The sequence below is a fragment of the Daktulosphaira vitifoliae genome, unplaced genomic scaffold (assembly GCF_025091365.1).
Source record: "Daktulosphaira vitifoliae isolate Bord-2020 unplaced genomic scaffold, ASM2509136v1 Scaffold_2, whole genome shotgun sequence".
NCBI lineage: Eukaryota > Metazoa > Arthropoda > Insecta > Hemiptera > Phylloxeridae > Daktulosphaira > Daktulosphaira vitifoliae.
The window spans coordinates 56,556-67,191 of record NW_026099573.1 but is presented as its reverse complement, the minus strand read 5'-3'; the positions used below and the strand labels follow the sequence as shown (position 1 = coordinate 67,191).

Sequence of the window (10,636 nt, the reverse complement as noted above, 5' to 3'; positions counted from 1 at the left end):
TACACACTAGAAGGATCTAACGGCCGGTGGGAGTATAAATACGCTTACTATCGTATACACCGCCGTACAAACACGGATAATTGTGAACGACCACTGCACTTAACAACTCAGCATTTGATATTATATTATAGAGTTTTTTATAAGCTTTCAGAAAATGTATAGAAAATATCTGGACTCGTCTCGGAACATTCACCAATTCGCAAATTACTGTGGCCGAGTTGATGCGTTTATACGCTAGCAAAAGTAATTTTCGCGGTCTTTATTTGCAATATTCAGTTACTCCTGCACGTTTCACCCGTTAGCTTTTCACACCACTTATAGAGTTTTTTATAAGCTTTCAGAAAATGTATAGAAAATATCTGGACTCGTCTCGGAACATTCACCAATTCGCCAATTACTGTGGCCGAGTTGTTGCGTTTATACGCTACCAAAAGTAATTTTCGCGGTCTTGATTTGCAATATTCAGTTACTCCTGCACGTTTCACCCGTTAGCTTTTCACACCACTTATAGAGTTTTTTATAAGCTTTCAGAAAATGTATAGAAAATATCTGGACTAGTAAATATAACTATGTATCCCCATCGATTTTAATTTGGATTACGCTGTTAATAATAGTACCTCAGCAAGGTCGGATTTATCCAAAAAGTGTCCCTAGGCTAATAAGGAACAGACGCCCACTTCTGAGGACACAGATAGAATGGGACCCCCTCCCAATTTACTTAAAAATTCGTATTTCCTAATGTATAATGTATAGTTACTTTAAAAATATTTAAAAGTCAACGTAAAAAAATTATCTATTGAAATTTTGTAGTTTAAATTATAATGAAAAAAAAATCAGTCCTGCATAAATTATAATTAATATACAACAATAAAAAATAATAATTATATTTTTACTCTGTTAATAAACGGTTAATTCAGTATATATAGTTGTCAACTTATTAATGTAAACAACAAAAATTTGCACAGTTATAAAAAATAAGAAAAATTAATTAATAATACGTTTGGTGTTTCCTTGATTTGGTTGCTCGATACAATTTACACGACCGCCGTCGCCGATTATTATTTTTGATAATATATACCATCGTGCCGTAGCTACCCTGCCCAATCACATTATATATATATATTGTAGAATATATTCCGTGCTATTTTTATAATTTTACAATACCGAGTAACTAATTTACTAAAAAAACTACATTAATTCTAGTAGATTGAAAATTTAATTCGCAGAAAGGAATGATATCTAAAAAAAAATCAAAGTTTTGCCGGCCGCAGCGTCTCTTCAAGTTGTGGCATTCCTAGGATATAGCCTAGTTTGATTTTTTAGTTAGATATATCCGCGACTTTTCATTAATTTTTTGTGGCTTTTGAGTTTAATATTTTTAATATTTTTTAGTTTTTTTAAATTAATAATATTTTTAATATAGTTTTAATTTTACTTAATTTTACTGAATTCCAAATAATCTAATTTTTGACAACATTTATAAATATTTTGATATTAAACATACCAAATAATTTTTTAATTTTCAAAAATACTTAGGAGTACAAGGATACTTAGAAGATCAAAAAATGATAAAACAAAAATGATACTCGACGCGCGATGAAAACGCTGTCAAAACCTAAGTATTTGAATAAACCAATTGTTCTATTTTAGCGTCCAGACGGCAAAAATCAAACATGAGCGTCGGCCATCATCGGAAACGCGCTTCTTTATTGCAGTGTGTAAGCGATTATAGNGTTCTTTATTGCAGTGTGTAGGCGATTATAGAAATACACAGTATCAATTTAGACTAGTGTCGCCAGTGTTTCCGACGCAGGGTCGAAAACGCATAGCGTGAAACCGGCTTTATGAAATAAAACTGTACTTATCAATAATGGGAATGCTTAATATTAGCTATCTAAGAGGGTGTATGTTATGTTAAAAATAAACTAGTGCATAGAAGAATTTCCGGGAAGAGCGATAAAGAATAACGTTTACTACGTTTAGGTTATATACAATTTTTTTTTATTGAATAGATGTTGTTTGTTATGCAGGTGGACAATTATTGTAAACAGATTAATATAGATCGGCCCTAAAGGTTGATTATTTTACTGGCGAGTAGTATTTATATATTTTATATATAATTAAGTTCTAAATATGTTTCAGAGTAGAACGACTGTACTGTGTAATTCTCCGAATTATGCGTCAAATTAAATTGACGTTGATTTTCCAGCGGTGGTTTCTGAAATAACTGGATTAAATAAAAAACTGCTTAAATGTTTTAAAGAGATTTTAAGTACAATAGGCGTGTAATGATGTAAATCAAGAAAAGTATGAGAATTATGCAAAAGATACTTTTATGGTGTATTTAAAATTTTATCCTTTGTATAAAATTGGTTTCTACACCACGGATACTATGTCTTTCAAGTTTCCATAGGATTTAAATACATAGTTAAAAAGTTATTGAACTTGCTCATTTTCCAATTGGTAGTTTATTTGAGGAAGTGTGAAATATAGATATCACATTTAGACGCTAAAATATCCGTAAAACTTTGAGATAAGATACCAACACAGACTTCATACATATCCTTTTCATTTCATCTGATCCTCTTATTATTTTTATTAGTTTAAGTATAAAAGTATAAAAGAAAAAAAAATATTGAGTTCTAAAGTATTGATTTTATTAAACAATAATGTTTATATAATAAAATAATGTATAATAATGTAAAAATAATGAGTATGTGTTTAGCGTTGATAATGGTAACATTGTTTCCGAAATACGTATCCGCGACTTTTCATTAATTTTTTGTGGCTTTGAGTTTAATATTTTTAATATTTTTTAGTTTGTTTTTAAATTAATAATATATTTAATATAGTTTTAATTTTACTTAATAATGTTTATGTATAAAAAAAAAGTTAATTACGTACATTTTTGTAATACTACAATTTCATTGTAAAAATTGTAAAAAGAATATGTATATTTCAATGTATTTTGTTAAAATCTGATGTCAAAACTTAAATTTATTGCGGTAAAACATGATAATTATTTCTGTACTCTCGAACGACCTTTACAATAAATACATTGTTAATTGTTGAACAATATTAGAGAGTATAATAATAATTAAATTCTAAATAATTAATTGTTTTTGATTTTCATTTTTAGTAAATTTTGTATTAAATTCCTCCATCAGCAAAACAGATATACAGAGAGATTGGCTAACTATGCCTTACGTAATATCTTTAAAGATACAAGTGTTATAAACAATGGTTTTTTTTTTAATCATTATGGATCTTTAATGAGATGTCTCACATGAAAATTTAAGTTTCTATCATCATTCCTTATGCTAAAAATTTGTATCAACTTCATATTTTAAATGGCAACCCTATTTTTTTGGCACCATTAGATTTAGTGTAATAAAAAAAAAATATTTTATTTTATTTAATATTAAGCGCTCCACGACTCTCTAAAGTTTGGAGTTTATTAAGTAAAAATCATAACAGACTTTAACGTTATAGGTCGTAAATCGATAAGCGCTACCAGTTTTAAGTAATAGACTACCTGTTTTGTCAAAGTAAATCGGTAATTCATATCACTACATAAAATAATAATATACCGTTTAGAAAAACTATTGCATTTTTTCTTCAAATATCGTATATTTTAAAGTAGCCTATCTTGTTTAAAATTCATAATTTTTAATTTTTTTTTTTTTGCTAAGCACTTTTTTTTTATAACGAACGAAATATATAAAAAATATACGGAGTTGTCATTTGATAATTTGAAGTTAATACAAGTTCTAAGTATAAGGTATGTGGTGATAGAAATTTAATTTTTCTTGTGAAACGGCTCATCAAAGATCCCATAAAGATAAAAAAAAAAAAAATTGTTTTTAACACTTGTATCTTTAAAGATATTACGTGAGGCAAAGTTAGCCAATTGCCTTGTAGTTAAATAAGATTTCTTGATTCAATTAGGATGATAAAAGTTTTTAACAAAATACATTGAAATATATATATTATTTTCAATTTTTACACTGAAATTGTAGTACTACAAAAATTTACGTAATTAACTTTTATGCATAAGATTTTAAAAATATTTTCTTTGGTGCAATATTTTTGTATTTGCAATATTTATAGAGATAAATGTTCAAGACAATAAAATACTATGTTTTCGCGAAAAATAAGATCCAGGAGCATACAAGGAGGCGTAATTGGGCGCCCATTGGAAGGGTAAGAAGAGGATATCTTCCCTTTAAAAATTATCAATTCTTTTTCGATTTTTCAGTTGAATTTATGTTAATTTATAAAATTATGTTCAATTTTATTAACTTTTTATTAGTGCTTTTTTAAAATTTTATTTACTCTAATTTCATATCTATAATTGTTTTCAAACCCAATCCAACCGAACCAATTTCCTTAGATATATACTTTTATATATCTTTTAAATAACAATGGCATAATAGAATAGCATCTATCCTATATTGTAAATGATACTGTGTACTTACAGATAATAATCAATTGTTGAACAATTGGATTTAATGTATCAAATACAATATCTTTAACATAATATATTATATTTTCTTTAATAAACATTAATTTTTATACCAGGACAATTAATACAATATAATAATACCAGGAAAAATAATACAATTATATTTAATTATAATAGTGTTTATTAACATAAATAAATGAAGTCTATGTACCCCCCTTAATTTAAAACGGTATCATTGAGAAAATAAAACTCGGCATAAGAGTAATAAACGATAGTTGATAACTAGATAATCGATAGATAAGGCCATTTGATTCTTAGGGCTAGTCTTCTGCGCTAATATTCTTCATTCAACATTTTAAATCGTAGGTGGCAAGTGTAAGTATTCTAGTTATCTGTTATTGTAAACTAGCCTTTTTTGACACGCATATTTTAAAATGAATAATTTATTTTTTATTAAAATTTATTTAGTTTGTTATTAATATAGTTTCAATATTGAAATTACGTGTTTATTAAAAAAGGCCTTAAATTTATTGTTAATATTGAATTAATAATTTTAATTTTGTACGTCTTTAATTTATGAGGCTTTACTAAGGTAAACTCTAATGCCGCTGTTAGATATAAAGAGACCCAAAGCAAGTATGGTTTTTTGGGGCCTTGTTAATTTTTTTTTGTAATTGAGACCTTTTCTTTTACTTTTTTCTAATGATTGGTTGCATTAGGTCCGAGCGCAAGAAATCGCGTTCCCTAGTGCAAAACAATTCTGTAACTAATATCTAAAATTTTGTTTTGTCAAAAAAATTTGTTTTTTAGTTTTGTAAAATACATGTCACTCGTGTCTCTTGCATTCTAAGCCCCTTATATCGCAGTACGAGTATTTTGTACTGAATATTTTTATTTTTTCTATCGCTTACTGAATTTTAGCTCTTATTTTTCTGTTTGCAAGAATCATAGCCACAAAATTTTGTGGTTATGAGGTGCATCTAAAATAACATCTTAAAGAATGCTGGTTGTATTTTTTTTCACCACAAATATTTTGAATAAAAATATATCTACAATATAACAAATGTCCACAATGTTTTAACAAATTAATAATTTTTTTTTTTTTTATGTCTGTTGCCACTTTTTCTCAGCTCTCACTGGACCGATTTCTTCCAACAATACGTCAAAAGATCACAAATCGTATCTAGTTGAAGACATTACCCTTAAAAATTGAAAAATTTTCCCTCGTTCCTCGCAAATGGGGGAAATATCCAAACAAATTACAAATTAAAATATCGCTAATTTTCGAAATTATCTCGTATAGTATATATGATATTAACTCAAAAATTTGAAACTTTAAATAGTTAAATTATACATGTCAAAACTTGATGGGACATCCTATTTATGTACATTAGATTCTGACATGAATTATGTATGTTGTATTATTATTAACATACATAATTTTCTAATTTTGTGGGGAGAGACTAAGCCCCCCTCTAGAACTCCTTAGTTACGCTATTGATAAGAGAGTCAACAATTTTTGAACCAATGTATAAATAAAATTTATTTTTCCATGTAAAATATTTAGAATGAACTTCACTGCTATAAATAGATCTCTGAAATATTTTTAATCTAATTAAAATTTAACAATACAATTATTTGAATTACTAATTATAATCTATCTTATCTAAACAATATGATGATTGACATTTCACTAAAAGTTATATTTATTTTTTTAATTAATGAATTTTAATTAAAAGTGTAAATAAGGAGGTTAATGTAATTAAAACTCCTTATAAATTATCTATAGACCTATGTCTAATTATTATTATTTTGTTCTAGATGTATTTCACTTTCACCAATAGAGGGGGGGAGGTGGAGGTAAGAAAAGGGGGCCACCACAGCCCAAAAATGAAAACAAAAAAAAATTTAGAGGTGGTAAGTTATTAAAAATTTTTTTACATAATGTTCTATTACTATAGAGGTGAGTGGGGTAATTGTTAATTTATATTTTCTCCAGGATTATTTATCAGCTTTTATTTTATTTTAAAAGTTCTGGTCCTTATACGTGTTACTATCATTAAATATAACATGAAAATATAATCATGTGCATTGATCGTTTAAAATACATTCACAGTTACCCCAATTTACCTTAAATTTGGATTAAAAAAAAACTTTAATTGAAGATTACAATGATTTACACTATTTTTATCAATTTCAGCTTGCAATCACTGTGGCCAAAATGGCCACATTGAAAATTTTTGTCACCTAAAAGGTAATAATTTTGTTTAATTCTCACTAGTATATCCTATTATTTAGTTAGCAAATATTGGGTTATACTTTCAATGAGTTTTTATTCATGTATAATGTTTAATTTTGTCATTATACTTAATTGAGAAAATTATTGCTAATTTCAATTATTTTTTTTAGCTGCTGGTCTGCCTCCAGTGGCAATAATATGCCCCCATTGCGGTTTCCCCGGGCACGGGGAAATGGAATGCCATGTCAAAGGTAATATTTGTGATATATTTCTTTTTAAATTTAATAACATTCTAAAAGTAATTTTTTTCATCTACTGCCAAATACCATAATTGAAGAAAGTATTATGGTATTAATATTAAATGAATAGTGTAAATACAAAAGGAGACTTGACCATCTTCTTGGTGGTCAGTGTTTAATCAGTGAATGTTGCATTATAATTATTATTTTGACTCTTCATCACACTTATTCGCGTGATAGAACTTGGACTTGGAACACCCAGTTCATCACACTCTATGAATCATAAAAACTACATTTATTAAACAATATTCATAATTGTGATTTATTTTTACCTCAATATTGAATCCTTATTTTTTAATTACAGCAGCTGGTTATCCACCATTTAAAAAGACTTGTGGTCATTGCCATTTCCCCGGGCACGGGGAACAGGAGTGCCACATTAAAGGTACTTATTTATTTTAACATTTTTTTCATTTAGTTTTTTGAAGGTCTGTTGACAACCTTTATAGGATGCATTTTATGTTTCTAGTTTACCTAGATTATAATAAATTAAATTTGATTTTTAAATTTCAGTTGTTATATACAACCTTAATTTTTAAAAATCGATACATACAATTGATATTTTTATAATTAATTAAACAATTAATTAAAACAATAATATAAATTTAAATAATTTTTTTTTTATCCCATCAGGGATAAAAATGTTTATTTATAATTTTTTTTAATGGGAACCACTTTGATTTGATTATATGATTGAAATACTTTTTCTCTATAATAAAATTTAAAATTCTCATTATTTTCTGAGAAAATGAGTGTCTTACAAGATTTCGATCACCCTCTAAATCTAGTTTCAAATTTTATGTTGGCTTATGTAATTTTACACACAAAATAATACAAATTACAGTGGTGCAAATATTAGAGAATGCTACAATTATGGTTTTATGAAATTAAAGATTTTAACAACTTCTTTTTAAATTTTATGAAACAATGATAAAAATACAATAATCGTATAAAATAAATTGATAATATTGAATTTCAAAATATTTCTCAATTCCCTAAACGTTGGACCACTGTAAAATAATGCCTATAAGATAACTAATTTAAACAAAAACATTTTTTTTTTTTTTAGCAGCAGGATTGCCGCCGCTGCCGCCTCCTTCGTCATTGGACAAATAAAAAATTAATTAAAAAACAAATTATTTGATTTTTACAATAAATTACATTTAAAAAAAAAATCTTTGTTAATTTGCTTTTATATGTCTTTCCTCGTTATATATTTAATACTAACTTCATAACCAGGTAACAAAAACATTTTTCTGACAATCGTGTCTCAATTAGACCAATACATATTAGTTCATCGATCTAACAGAATATTGCAATTAAAAAAAGGGCTTAATACGTTTGATAACGTATTGACACACGTACTGGCCTCATCAACTTGCATTTATGACAGTGATCGTAGACGAGTCCCGGTAATTTCATAAGATATTCCGAATGGTGAAATTTTACATTAATTAGTTATCTAATTTTAACGTAATAGAACTATTATATTAAGTTATTGAAATTTTTGAAATTTATTATTTTTTATCGTTCAATACATATTAATTCATCAGCATAATATAAAAACTCGTTAACAGTTAATTTTTTCAACCACCATTTAATTTACAAACGTATGATACAATTTTTTTTTAAGACGTAGAACATGCATTTTTAACTTTCATACCGTCTTTATTAAAAAGTGGGAATTTAACAACATACAGATGATTATAACAAAATTACGAAAAAACTAAATGAGTCCCCGCATAATCAACGATTTTATGTGTAATAAAATAATTTTAATAAACAATAGCCTTTTAGATGAATTTAAAAAAAATGTGACCCTTCAAAAATTTTGTCCAAATTACGCTATAGAATAAAATCACTGATTAAAGCATTATTTGTTAACGAAAAAATGCTTTAAGAAATTTTGTCAAATCTGTTAAACACTCAATGCCGTCCCACTTGTTAATTCTAATAAATTCATAAACATAATTTGTTCATAAATTTAAATAATGAATACCAGACTTCGGACTGTCTACTACAAATCATTCATAAATAATTGATTACTTATAATAGGTGTGGTTACAATGAGTGTCCACAATTTTTTAACAACCTAAAAATGTGAATGACAATTAATATTTTAAAGAGAATTTGTTTAAAAAGAGTAAAAGCAAAATACTATTTATCTGTAAGAACAGTCTATTATGATGATTAAAGTAACTCTAATATTGTAATTATTTTCTTATTACTATTCGAAAATTGATATATTAATTCTTAATTACAATAGTTAACACTTGCATTACTCCGCATGTAATAGTAGGAATGTGCCCACCATTATAAGTGCAATGTTTATGCATTGCTTTATTTAGTTTTTGAAACCTTGAAGTATATTTTCGAGCCTGATTACTACAATTGGGATCCAAATTTGGACAGTATGGATCTATGATGTAATATTTCCCTGAATTTTCAGGTATATTTTTGGTATTATAAATTGTTTTAAATTTTATAACAGCTATAATCCAATGACTTGGAGTGCTCTCATACCATGGCATAATGACTGTACTATTTTCAACAAAGTTATACTTATTTGTTAATTCTTCATTCACTTCTGATTTACTTAAAATGTCAGACACTTGATTACAGTATAATATACTGAAATCCGACTGTTTTTTAGGGACTTTAATAGCCAAACAAATATCTATTATAAAGTTACTCAACCAGTTTCTTCCATTAAGACAAATAAAGTCCTCTATATCTAATGTTTGTAAGGTACATAAGGTATCAGGTATAATATGGTAATAAGTTCCAACCGTATAGTTCAGATGTTTCACTCTACCGCCAAACAAATGACTTACTCTATTTTTGTGTTCAACCTTTCTATAATAATCCAAATTTTTTGGTAATTTGTTACTGTACAAATTATTTCTAATAATACTATTATCTGGAGTTTTATAACAACCTGGAGTTGGTATTGATTTGTTGGAACATTTTTCAACTTCCATATCACATTCTTTAAATGATATCTTACTTATATCATTTTTAATTGAATTAATTTGACTCTGATTTTTTTTAATATTTTCAATATCAACACAATCATTTATTATAACGCTATTATCTTTTAAATAAGTTTCAGGGGAAACAATTATTTCAATTTTTGAATTGAATTGATTAATTTCTGTTTTCTTGTTTACCTCATTTAACAATAATGTTTCATTTATAGTTTGTTTCTCTGTTTTAGGTGAATCATTATTCAACCTTTTTTTTTCTGCTGATTTGGATATTGCTTGAAATGGGTGATGACCTATTGGCTTCAGATGCTTTTGTCGTTTTGGAGTTCTTCCCCATTTTTCTTCAGCATCTAAGTGAGCGTCATCAGCTTTACGCTTATGAGAAGTCTTATTTTGGATAAGTTCTTCATTAGTTTTACTTCTAAATTCGAGTTGCCTTTTAGCAGCACATTTTAATGACTTAGTAGCCCTCTTTTGCCTGATATTATGCATACATTGTTTGTACACATTCAATACATATCCTCTACAAGATTCTAAAAAACGTCCAGATTTCAATTTAGTCTGACTTTCTAATAAACTCTGTTTAACCGTTTTAAAATGAGATTCAACTGTTGCGTTGCTTTGACGAACTGTTATACCGTTATTT

The 10,636-nt window shown here is 27.0% G+C and overlaps 1 long non-coding RNA gene across 1 annotated transcript; it reads left to right on the top strand.

Moving 5' to 3' along the window:
• Positions 1–4,679: 4,679 nt before the first annotated feature.
• On the top strand, positions 4,680–8,178 carry LOC126897351 (uncharacterized). The gene is made up of 6 exons (XR_007702084.1): positions 4,680–6,217; positions 6,287–6,382; positions 6,666–6,719; positions 6,875–6,955; positions 7,308–7,388; positions 8,073–8,178. It is a non-coding gene; the product is annotated as an uncharacterized LOC126897351 (long non-coding RNA).
• Positions 8,179–10,636: the final 2,458 nt, after the last annotated feature.